Genomic DNA, 13,050 nt, shown 5'->3' on the forward strand with positions numbered 1-13,050 from the left:
GAGTCCTGCTTCGAAATGATTCCTCATGACGAGGGAAGAAAGAATTTGGCACGATATCCTTCAGGAGGACATCCAAAAACTCTGCCAATGAATGCCACGCGGAATAACTGCTTACTTACAAGGAACAGAGATGGGCCAGCGCGTTCTTGACCAGCTCAACTTGTGAAGCTCTTTCTCTTGAATAAATAATCCAATTCGCCTGAAGTTGTAGTCATTTGTTTGTCTGTACATGTACATAACATCTACCGATTTCCCTCCCATTCCTCTGATTCCTTCGTGGAGTGTTTTTTTTCCTTTAGCCTTAGAGTGTACGTTGTTTACCATTTTCCACCTATCAAAACATATATAATACATCCGAGGATGCCTTGTACGATAACACTCCGTTAAATAGAATCTGTAGTCGTTCGAACGATATCCTAACTTCTGCAACGCTTCCACTTTCTACAAAACTTTCGATTTAAGGGGGTAGGACGTCAAACGGGGCGACTTGGAGCAGGAGAGACACCACAGGACATTTTAATTTCCACTGTCTATACTTTAAAAATAAATTCATAAGACTTTGTCGGAATGACCAGAAAGGATTCAGGATGTACAGTTAAAGTGGTGGAAATTCAAAAATATAAGAAAATGATTTATTTTTTTACATTTGTATTTCACCCTTTTTTCACTTAACATTGGCTGCATTTGTTGCTTTAGGTGTACTTTTCCTCATAAGTAAGGAAGATGCTTCGATAAATTTTGCACAGCATACAAACCATACTTGCAGGTGTATGAAACTATAGAATTTTCCAAATCTACTAAAAACTGTGGTAAAAATTGAGATAATTAACTATAAAATTTGAGTTTTTTCTAAACATGAAGTTTAAAATATAACAGCACGTTAATTTTTTTATAAATTAAATAATTTTTGGTTTCATACACCTGTAATTATGGTTTGTATGCTGTGCAAAATTCATCGAAGAATCTCTCTTACTTATGAAGAAACGTGTACCTATAGCAACAAACGGAGCCAATAGAAGTGAAAAAATGATCAACTTTCACACGTAAAAAAGAAAATTGTTATGTTTTTGAATTTTCACTGCTATGATTGTGAAACCTGAATCCTTTCTGGTCATGCTGACAAAGTTTTATGAATTTATTCGTAAAAGTATAAACAGGAGAAATTAAAAAATGTCCTGTGGTGTCTCTCCTGCTCCAAGACGGCCCGTTTGATATCCTACCCCCGCCCCCACCCCTTAACTCCATTACGGATGTCTGGATATTACTTATGCTACTTGTTTATTATATTGATGGTCAGTTGGCCTCTTTAACTTTCCTCTCAGAGTTTTTCGCAAGAGAAAGGGAGAAGGTGATCAAATGTCCAAATGTGTGTGAAATCTTAAGGGACCAAACTGCTAGGCGCTTCAGTCTGGAATTGTGTGACCACTACGGTCGCAGGTTTGAATCCTGCCTCGGGCATGGATGTGTGTGATGTCCTTAGGTTAGTTAGGTTTAAGTAATTCTAAGTTCTAGGGGACTGATGACCTCTGATGTTAAGTCCCATAGTGCCGAGAGCCATTTGAACCATTTTGAACCAAACTGCTGAGGTCATTGGTCCCTAGACTTACACACTACTTAAAGTAACTTAAACTAACTTATTCTAAGACAAACACACACTCACACCCATGCCCGAGGGAGGAGTCGAACCTCCGGCGGGAGAGGCCGCGCACTCTGTGACATGGCGCCTCAAACCGCGCGGCCACTCCGCGCGGCGAAGGTGATCAACCAGAATCAAACTCAGTAAATCATCTATAGCCTACGATGCTAACCAACAGACCACGAAGGCAGTAAAAATATAGAAAGTCATGCGACATTGTTTTGTATGATACCCCGACAAGTAAATTAGTTTTCTTAAATGGGATGTTTTTCACTGTTCATCGACCTTGTTATGCCGACAAATGCAAGCCTCCTGGCTGTATCATCTGTTCAGAGTGCATAGAGTACAGTTGTGTTTGTGCTGTAGGTGACCAAGTTGGCGGAAAACAGAGACGCTCTCAGTGCATTGCCTACGCCATATTCAACAGACGGTGCACTGCCAGTGGCCGTAAGACATTATAGAACAGTAATTTAGTCAAAGAATGTGGAACGTGATCCGTTATTGACGTGAACAGGTTTTTAAGCTTCTTATTTCCATCGCTGTTCCTGTGCTTACTGTGAATAATTGCAAAGGAACAGTTTGAAATTGTTTCTACTCAACCATATTTCTTTACGTCAGTACGCATTTACTAATTTATTCTGAAAATAAGAATATAAAATATGAGTGAATTCAAATCTGAAAGCACTAAGCTTATCAATACCATTTACATTGCACTTACGTCTATTGCATCTTGCCTTCATTTACATTTTCGTTTTTCTGTGATAGTTTGTCCATTTTAGCCGTAGGTCTGTGCTAAGTACAGTCACTTGCAAAACAGGTCTTCCCAAAACATCTGCTGTATAGGAAATTAGGGCTAACTCTTAACACTGATCAACAGATGGAAAACAAAAGAAAATATGGGGGTTGACGGAAAAGTATTGCCTCCACCTTCGTAACTCTTCAACAGTTGGTAGCATTGGTATGCGGCAGGTACTGGCGTGTTCCATAGCCTCTTCTGTATAGCTCCAGTTGGTGCGAAGCTTTAGCGTTGAACGGTTGTGTTGTTTCAGTGTAAAGTATGGAACCCGGCGCAGACGGTCGGTCAATGCGATTTAAGCAACGTGCAGTCATTGAATTCTTGACAGCAGAAGGTGTCGCCTCAAAGGAGACTCATCAGAGAATGAAAGCAGTTTATGGTGATTGTGTTGATGTGAGTACTGTGCATCGTTGGGCGAGTAAGTTTGAAGATGTTGAGGCGGGAACATCTGACCTACGTGACAGTCAAAACGTTGGACGTCCTGTCACAGCAACCAACGAGTTTCACGAGCAGAATGTTGACAGATTGATTTAGGACGATCGGCGTATCACTAGAGAGATTGCAAGCACAATCGGCATTTCACAAAACGGGTGGGTCACATTATTGCTTTGCTTGGCTATAGGAAGATCTGTGCACGATGGGGACCCTTGACTCCTGAAATGAAAGCTACCACTGTACGGCATCCTCCATACAGTCCTGATTTAACACCGTATGACTTCTATCTGTTCCCGACAATGAAAGACGATCTGCTGGGACATCATTACGCTTCTTATGAAAGCGTTGAGAGAACTGTGAGACTGTGGTTGTGTCGACTTCTTCCGTGACGGCTTCAGAAAACTTGTTCATCGTTGGCAGGAATGTATCCAATTGGCCTGGTGATTATGTGGAAAAGTGAATACTGGTAATTAAAGATCACATTCTAAGGTTTATTTCTACCTTTGATTTATTAAAATATTCCCATCCAAACCCAGTTAACTAAGGTGGAGGCACTACTTTTTACTCAGCCCTCGCACAAATGAAACACAATGGCTTATATTACTTACACTGGTTGTAGTGGCCCTGCTCTGAGCCCCGCTATATGAGTTGTTAGCTGTTTCTTTTGTATGCTATCGTTGGTTCTGGTGATATGTGTGTAGCGGAAATTTACATATTTTACTTCGTTAATGGAAAAAAACGGGTCACTGTTAATTGTGTCTCCTGTTTTGGAGTCGTCTTTGTTAATAGTAAGTCTTGTGGCCTTCTGTATTTCATTGCTAGTAAAAGACTGTAGGGAGCTTTGATGTGGTCCTGCAGCTGTATCTGAGGTGGGGCAGTCCAAATGAGGTCTCAGATCACTCTTCGACAAAGCAAAGAATTACACTGATTGCACGGAAGACGAATGGTCGACTTCGGGTTATCTTTAGAATCACTGAGAAGAATCTGCCTTCCGTAGAATTAACAACGAGAAACTGCTTCCGGCATGTAGTGTATGGTTCAAATGGCTCTGAGCACTATGGGACTTAACATCTATGGTCATCAGTCCCCTAGAACTTAGAACTACTTAAACCTAACTAACCTAAGGACATCACACAACACCCAGTCATCACGAGGCAGAGAAAATCCCTGACCCCGTCGGGAATCGAACCCGGGAACCGCATGTAGTGTATCCTTCTTTCTTGCGTAGAACATTCAGCCAAAATAAGGTAGGTATAAGCTGCAGAGAACTTTGAGACATTTTTCTATAAGAGAAGACTTATAAGTTGTGTCAGAATGAATATTTCTGGTTACAGTTTTGCATTGCTTTAACCCATGTTAGTGGTCCTCTTCATGTATTCCGTTGTGCTATGAAATCATGATTATTATGTAATACACCACTTACAGAAGACAGATAGAGTTGCTTTTCATTCATGGGTCAACATTTTTGTAAAAGAAGGTGAATATTTTCAGAACATTTACACCGGAGTCATATTACTTATGAACTTTAATTAAGAGCTAACAGATAGTAGGCGAGCTTTCAAAATTTATGGCATATAAAAAGGTGTAGTATCGTCGCTTACGGGGGGATGACAGTTAGATCAACAGTTGTTCGACAGCTTGTCTTAAATTCTGATCTACGAGAATCATACTGAAACCAACGAGCAACAATTTTTTTTTTCTTTACTCATTAGACAAACCAAGTACATCTTCATAGTCTACATCTCTTTGCACACATTTTGCCCATTGTCCTGTAAGTTTTAGAATACCCTTACCACAGAAATTCGTTCCAGAGTCCCAAAGTCACTGAAGAGTGCTTGTCGGACGTCTTCCATAGTCTCGCAGCGCTGCCCTCGCGTCTGTTCCTTAACAGAAACGAAGAGACGGTTTGTCGGAGGGTGCCAAGTCGCGAGTGTTGGGAGTATGTGGACGAGTTTGCCACCCAGCACGTTTTCCCTCTTTAACAAGGAATTCCATGACAGCACTCTGTCAAAACGAAACATTGCGGTCGGCCAGTTTGGAAGTACTGACTTTGATCACGTGATATATATGTTAATGACGTCAGAATATAGCAACACGTGGTGTAGATTACGATCCTGCAATGTTTCTGTTACACTGTTGGAATTGTTATTTTAACAATGGGTTTCAGTACGATCACCACCCTCGTAGTGAATTAATAAACAGACTAATGAGACATCATAGGTATGATTTCAAAGTGAGAAGATGTGTAAACTACAGTGAAACTAAACCACTGACAATCTAATGAAGCAAGAACTCTATTCTGCATGTAGGTATACCAGTATGCAGTTCTGTTTCTTTGACATTTCAATAATCGTTCACTTTGTTGACATGCTCAAGGTACGACGCCGCTTTCCTTCTTTCCTCGCTGCCCACGTTTATAGGCTAACAAAGAACACATAGGTAGACTTTTTGCAAACATGAACATTAAGAATGTTGTGCATACGAGTTGAAACCTGAAAATGACACCTTCAATGAACCTAACTCTCACGATAATTATTTAAATTCAATTGAAATAATAATTAATAAAATAATAACCAATCGATTACTGCCTCTGAGGGGGGAGATGCATGAGATGTTACAGGACCCACTCGTGTCATTGCTGGCGCTATCTTATGTTTCACTCCTCTCTTCCACCATTTTATATTTTACTTTTCGATGACGATTGAACCACTTTTTTCTGTATAACTTTAAAAACAAGATTAAATAAAACAGTTTCATCATTTTTTCTGAGTCTGTCTTATTTTTCTAGCTTTTTTTGAGTTAGATCTAACATGGTTATACTCATATACTTTTGTCACGGTTTATAACATTTCATACACAGAGCACACACTCCAGATACCATACAATGAAAAACAAGCTTACATTTAAATAAGTTATTATGACAAATAAAAGTAGGAAAAAAAGGCTGTTTTAGCAGCTAACATTTTGTTCTTTTTCCAGTAAATTTTTTTTTCTTTGCATTAATTTCTTTTCTGGTGCACCCAGCGCATATCGTCAGTGAAGAGAACCAGCCTGAGAAGAAGGAGAAGGAGGAGCAAGAAGCGCAAGGGATCTTACAAGATCTGGAAGTAAGGATGTTCCCTGGAATCATTTGATTGGCCTATGCGCTAGTGAAGGTGAGCTGGCACTCACCGCAACGCGGCACGCCCTCGTCCTCGCCGCCGGCGCAGTCCGGGACGCCGTTGCACAGAGCACTCTCCGCCACGCACCAGCCGTCTCCGCAGCTCACCTCCCGCCCGCCAGGCTCCACCTGCGTGTTGTTGCACAGCCAGCGCGACGCTTCCACGGCCGCAGTAGACTCTGCAACACAGGCGGACGGCTACCTAAAGAACTCTGCCACTTGTGTCCCGGCAGCACACTCCCGATGCATAACGCTTCGCCCATTTCTCTATGTTCAGAAATTAAAAAAAAAAAAAAAATGTGGACGCCACAAAACAAAAAAATAGTTCCCTATGAGTATAATATCAGTGAGTCACAGGGAATAAACTTATACATATCCCTGAGTGTACCTCTTTATGGTGATATGAAATGAAATGATCACAAGGGCATGATATTGGAAAAATGCAATTAGCCTACACAGGAGTCTGTTGACATATCACTTGTGCACCCATCTTAGAATTATGCTCAGTCTTCCGGAACTCATACCAATTAGATCTGGCAGGAGACATTGAGGCTATGCACTGACTCGTGTGAGGGCGACGCTTGTATGCTGAAAGACACGAGCTAGTAGTGGCAAGACTGTAAAAGCCAGCGACGACGCGAAGGCCAACTTACAGTATTTCAAGAACCAGTACGCGAAAGAACTTGCCTCCCTTCTAACAGCCGTGTACCGCAAGTCTCCAGAGGAATGGAAGGTTCCAAATGATTGGAAAAGAGCACAGGTAGTTCCAGTTTCCAAGAAGGGTCGTCGAGCAGATCCGCAAAACTATAGGCCTATATCTCTGACATCGATTTGTTGTAGAACTTTAGAACATGTTTTTTGCTCGCGTATCATCTCATTTCTGGAAACCCAGAATCTACTCTGTAGGAATCAAAATGGATTCGGGAAACAGCGATCATATGAGACCCAACTCGCTTTATTTGTTCATGAGACCCAGAAAATATTAGATCCAGGCTCCCAGGTAGACGCCATATTCCTTGACTTCCGGAAGGCGTTCGACACAGTTCCGCACTTTCGCCTGATAAACAAAGTAAGAGCCTACGGAATATCAGACCAGCTGTGTGGCTGGACTGAAGAGTTTTTAGCAAACAGCACACAGCATGTTGTTCTCAATGGAGAGACGTCTACAGACGTTAAAGTAATCTCTGGCGTGCCACAGGGGAGTGTTATGGGACCATTGCTTTTCACAATATATATATAAATGACCTAGTAGTGTCGGAAGTTCCATGCGGCTTTTCGCGGATGATGCTGTAGCATACAGAGAAGTTGCAGCATTATAAAATTGCAGCGAAATGCAGGAAGATCTGCAGCGGATAGGCTCTTGGTGCATGGAGTAGCAACAGACCCTTAACATAGACAAATGGAATGTATTGTGAATACATAGAAAGAAGGATCCTTTATTGTATGATTATATGATAGCGGAACAAACTCTGGTAGCAGTTAGTTCTGTAAAATATCTGGGAGTATGCGTACGGAACCATTTGAAGTTGAATGATCATATAAAATTGTTGGTAAGGCGGGTGCCAGGTTGAGATCCATTGGGAGAGTCCTTAGAAAATGTAGTCCATCAACAAAGGAGGTGGCTTACGAAACACTCGTTCGACCTATAGTTGAGTATTGCTCATCAGAGTGGGATCCGTACCAGGTCGGGTTGACAGAGGAGGTAGAGAAGATCCAAAGAAGAGCGGCGGGTTTTGTTACAGGCTTATCTGGTAAGCGTGATAGCGCTACGGAGATGTTTAGCAAACTCAAGTGGCAGACTTTCCAAGAGGCGCTCTGCATAGCGGTGTAGTTTGCTGTCCGGATTTCGAAAGGGTCCGTTTCTGGATGACGTATCGAATATATTGCTTCCCCCTACTTATACCTCCCGAGGAGATCACGAATGTAAAATTAGAGAGATTCGAGCGCGCACGGCAGCTTTCCGGCGGTCGTTCTTCCCGCGAACCATACGCGACTGGAACAGGAAAGGGAGGTAATGCAGTGGCACGTAAAGTGCCCTCCGCCACACACCGTTGGGTGGCTTGCGGAGTATAAATGTAGATGTAGGTGTAGTATTAAGCGAGGAATCTAGGAGCGCGTTACAGTTCGCTAAGTTTCGCTCCCATCCATACCGTGAAGAAAGAATTAATTACAGAGTGCATAGAACTACAGTGAGGTGGCGAAAGTCTTGGGATAGCGCGGCTTACGCAGGTAGCGGTAGTACCGCGCACATAAGGTATAAAAAGGCGGGGCATTGGTGGAGGTGTAATTTGTACTCTGGTGATTCATGTGTAAAGGTTTGCGACGTGATTATGACCGAACGACGGGAATTAACAGTGTTTGAATGTGGAATGGCAGTTGGAACCAGACACATGAGACATTCCATTTCGGAAATCGTTAGGGAATGCAATATTCCGAGAACCACAGTGACACGAGTGTGCTGAGAGTATCAACTCTGAGGCATTACCTGTCACCACGGACAACGCAGTGCCCGACGGCCTTCACTTAACGTCCGAGAGCAGCGAAATACACTCCTGGAAATTGAAATAAGAACACCGTGAATTCATTGTCCCAGGAAGGGGAAACTTTATTGACACATTCCTGGGGTCAGATACATCACATGATCACACTGACAGAACCACAGGCACATAGACACAGGCAACAGAGCATGCACAATGTCGGCACTAGTACAGTGTATATCCACCTTTCGCAGCAATGGATGCTGCTATTCTCCCATGGAGACGATCGTAGAGATGCTGGATGTAGTCCTGTGGAACGGCTTGCCATGCCATTTCCACCTGGCGCCTCAGTTGGACCAGCGTTCGTGCTGGACGTGCAGACCGCGTGAGACGACGCTTCATCCAGTCCCAAACATGCTCAATGGGGGACAGATCCGGAGATCTTGCTGGACAGGATAGTTGACTTACACCTTCTAGAGCACGTTGGGTGGCACGGGATACATGCGGACGTGCATTGTCCTGTTGGAACAGCAAGTTCCCTTGCCGGTCTAGGAATGGTAGAACGATGGGTTCGATGACGGTTTGGATGTCCCCTCGACGATCACCAGTGGTGTACGGCCAGTGTAGGAGATCGCTCCCCACACCATGATGCCGGGTGTTGGCCCTGTGTGCCTCGGTCGTATGCAGTCCTGATTGTGGCGCTCACCTGCACGGCGCCAAACACGCATATGACAATCATTGGCACCAAGGCAGAAGCGACTCTCATCGCTGAAGACGACACGTCTCCATTCGTCCCTCCATTCACGCCTGTCGCGACACCACTGGAGGCGGGCTGCACGATGTTGGGGCGTGAGCGGAAGACGGCCTAACGGTGTGCGGGACCGTAGCCCAGCTTCATGGAGACGGTTGCGAATGGTCCTCGCCGATACCCCAGGAGCAACAGTGTCCCTAATTTGCTGGGAAGTGGCGGTGCGGTCCCCTACGGTACTGCGTAGGATCCTACGGTCTTGGCGTGCATCCGTGCGTCGCTGCGGTCCGGTCCCAGGTCGACGGGCACGTGCACCTTCCGCCGACCACTGGCGACAACATCGATGTACTGTGGAGACCTCACGCCCCACGTGTTGAGCAATTCGGCGGTACGTCCACCCGGCCTCCCGCCTGCCCACTATACGCCCTCGCTCAAAGTCCGTCAACTGCACATACGGTTCACGTCCACGCTGTCGCGGCATGCTACCAGTGTTAAAGACTGCTATGGAGCTCCGTATGCCACGGCAAACTGGCTGACACTGACGGCGGCGGTGCACAAATGCTGCGCAGCTAGCGCCATTCGACGGCCAACACCGCGGTTCCTGGTGTGTCCGCTGTGCCGTGCGTGTGATCATTGCTTGTACAGCCCTCTCGCAGTGTCCGGAGCAAGTATGGTGGGTCTGACACACCGGTGTCAATGTGTTCTTTTTTCCATTTCCAGGAGTGTATCTGTAGAGATGTTAGTGCTAACAGAGAAACAATGCTGTGTGATATAACTGCAGAAATCAATGTGGGGCGTACGACAAACGTACCTCGTTAGGACAACGCGCCGAAATTTGGCGTTAGTAGGCTGTGGCAGCAGACGACCGACGCGAGTGCCTTTGCTAACAGCACGACATCACCTGCAGCGTCTCTCCTGCGCTCAAGACCTTACTTCTTGGATCCTAGACGACTGGTCATATGAGTCCCGATTTCAGTTGGTACGAGCTGATGGCAGGATTCGAGGGAGGGTCAGACCCCACGAAACCACGGACCCACGTTGACAACAAGGCACCGTGCAACTTGATACTGACTACATAATGGTGTGCAGCCAACTGAACCGATGATTGGAAGTGGTTATGTACGGCTACTGCGAGACCATTTTCAGCCATTTTGGGACGCTCATTACCTGATATGTACCCAATCGAACATGGGCGGCACATAATCGAGAGGTCAGTTCGTGCACAAAATCCCGCACCAGCAACACTTTCGCCATTATGGACGGGTATAGATGCAGCATGGCTCAATATTTCTGCAGGGGACTTACAACGACTTGTTGAGTCCAAGTCATGTGGCGCTGCTGCACTATGCCGGGCAAAAGTTAGGAGATATTCCATGACTTTTGTATTTAAGCAGCTATGAACGCATTTTATAGTATTGTGTATTGCGTGCAGTAGTGGAACAGTTTGGAGTCGATGATTGTATCAGTATCATAGTGCACCCTGTCATAAAGCAGCATCTGAGAGGCACTGATTTGTGGATAATAACGTTCTTGAAATGGATTGGCCTGCCAAAACGCCCGACTTGAGGCCAATGGAACACCTTTGGGATCAATTAACTTTTCATAACTGGGATTCAAAGTCATGTAAAATTTTTTGAAAGACATCATGTTTACGCCAGTGACTGTTAAACTTTTTATTTCCACTATGAAATTTCGGCCTTAGGCCATTATGAAGTGCAGATGTTTTGGCTTTAAGACTTGTCAACTTTATAAATGCTGACACATTTATATGTCGTTGTCATTTGCTTTTATATGCGTACGATATATGGACAAGTGTGCTCGCACTACATAGCAGTGTTACGAATGTATATAACAGGAAATGACAACAACATATAAATGAGTCAGCGTGTATAAAGTTGACATGGCTGAAAGCCAAAACATCTGCACTTGATAATGGCCTAAGGCCGAAATTGCAATAGTGGAAATAAAAAGTTTAACAGTCGCTGGCGGTAAACTTGATGTCTTTCAAAAAATCTTCCGGGTGAGTCAGAATGTTGACTTCGCTCCAGACCGCAACGGCGAACGTCACTACCTTCTCTTGTTTTTAATTCGGTGTAAAAATGGGCTGCAATTCTACCACAGGCACTCAGAAATCTCATTTAAAGAGTCCCCAGCGAACCTGAAGCCTTCATAAAGACGAAGGATGGGCACACCACGAATTAATGTCCACTAACAGCTATCCGGATACTTTCAGTTATTATTGCATGTCTGCTGTTGTGTCTCATTTACGATTCAAGAAGATTAGCAGAGCATGGGGTATTTGATTTGACACTGTTTTCCTGGAGTTGATAATATACTATTGGATGTACTGAAATTATTGCAGAGTGTAGGAAATAGATTATTTGATATGGCGTTCGACAGATATATGGTACGAGATTTACTATGAGATACACAGATGAATATTTTCATATGTCTGCAAAAGAGATGATAAAAAAAAGAAAGAGCGAGAACTATCAAAATACCAGGGTAAGTCTGATATCTGTTTCATAGAAAAAGTAAACATGCCTAAGAATATTTGTTTGCGGAAAGTGAAAGAAATAAGGTTTAGAGCCTCGTTGATGGCGAGACCTTGAGCACTAGAACACAATACATATGTTTTTCGATAGGGTCCGTCTTTAGTAAAAAAACAATTTTGTTTTTTAACCCAAACATGTTTCACTGCAGTTGCAGCATCTTCAGTGGGCTTCTATTTTATTGCTGTTAAAGATAAAGCAGGTTCTTTGCTGTTTGTATACATGTAAATAGTTTTTAAATCGTAATTACAGACATTTGAAAGAAACACATTAAATTATGAATTTCATACCTTTTTACCACATGGTGTGGTTTTCCTGATGTGTTATGTTTCTACAGTGATTGTTGTGTTTCCCAGTTTGTCATCAGCAACCACTTACACCTTAACGTAAGGTGTAAGTGGTTGAAAATGACAAACTTGAAATTAAAACAAGCAGTAGTTCTGCATTCAGGCTTACTAGATAACAATGTATGTCAAACATCAGCCAAGAAACGACTTTACTGGTCTTATAATGCGTTTCAGAATTTACCCATCATCAGATATCAAGGAGCTAATGCTACACGTAGATATGACGAATTGTAACGTTGTTTCAAATACAACTTGAAAGGCCTGCAGCAATCGCTCCTGGATATCTGACGATGGATAAATTCCGAAACGCGTCATATGAACAATAAAGTTATCCCTTGCCTGAGATTTGAATTTCACCATTGTGACCTAATCAGCCTGAACGCAGAACTACTCATTTTTATAACAATGGTCGTCTGCCTCATGCTTGATTTTAAAACGTACTGGAAAATCTGTCTATACGTAGAGTAATGAAATTCCAGGAATACACTTGTCTAGATAACATATTTAAGTGACTAACACTGCAAGATCGCAGGATAACGCAAGCGCAATGTAAGCACTATAAATGTGAGATGCTGGCACATTAATGACAGATGTAACCCACAAAATGTTGAATACAAGCATGCAAATGTGCATGCACTGTATTGTACTAATGCCGGATATCAGTTTATGGGACCGAGTTCCCTGTCTGTTAGTCTTCGTCGGTCAGTACAGGGAAGGTAAACGCTGCCTGTGGATGACTTGGGAGTTGTCGTCCGATGACGCCCCATATGTGCTCGATTGAGGGCAGACCTGGTGATCGAGCAGGCCAAGGGGGCATGTCGACACTCCGCAGAGCATGTTGGGCTACAGCAGCGGTACGTGGGAGAGCGTTAGCTGTTGGAAAACATACCACTGGGTGC

The 13,050-nt window shown here is 43.7% G+C and overlaps 1 long non-coding RNA gene across 1 annotated transcript in view; it reads right to left on the reverse strand.

Annotated features, from left to right (window-relative positions):
* Positions 1 to 6,086: 6,086 nt before the first annotated feature.
* LOC126146059 (uncharacterized) overlaps positions 6,087 to 13,050 on the reverse strand; it is a 187,067-nt gene continuing 180,103 nt past the window's right edge. The window contains exon 3 of the long non-coding RNA XR_007529767.1: positions 6,087 to 6,206. This is a non-coding gene — a long non-coding RNA (uncharacterized LOC126146059). The remainder of the gene's footprint in view (positions 6,207 to 13,050) is intronic.

Source organism: Schistocerca cancellata, chromosome 2 (genome assembly GCF_023864275.1).
Source record: "Schistocerca cancellata isolate TAMUIC-IGC-003103 chromosome 2, iqSchCanc2.1, whole genome shotgun sequence".
Taxonomy (NCBI): Eukaryota; Metazoa; Arthropoda; class Insecta; order Orthoptera; family Acrididae; genus Schistocerca; species Schistocerca cancellata.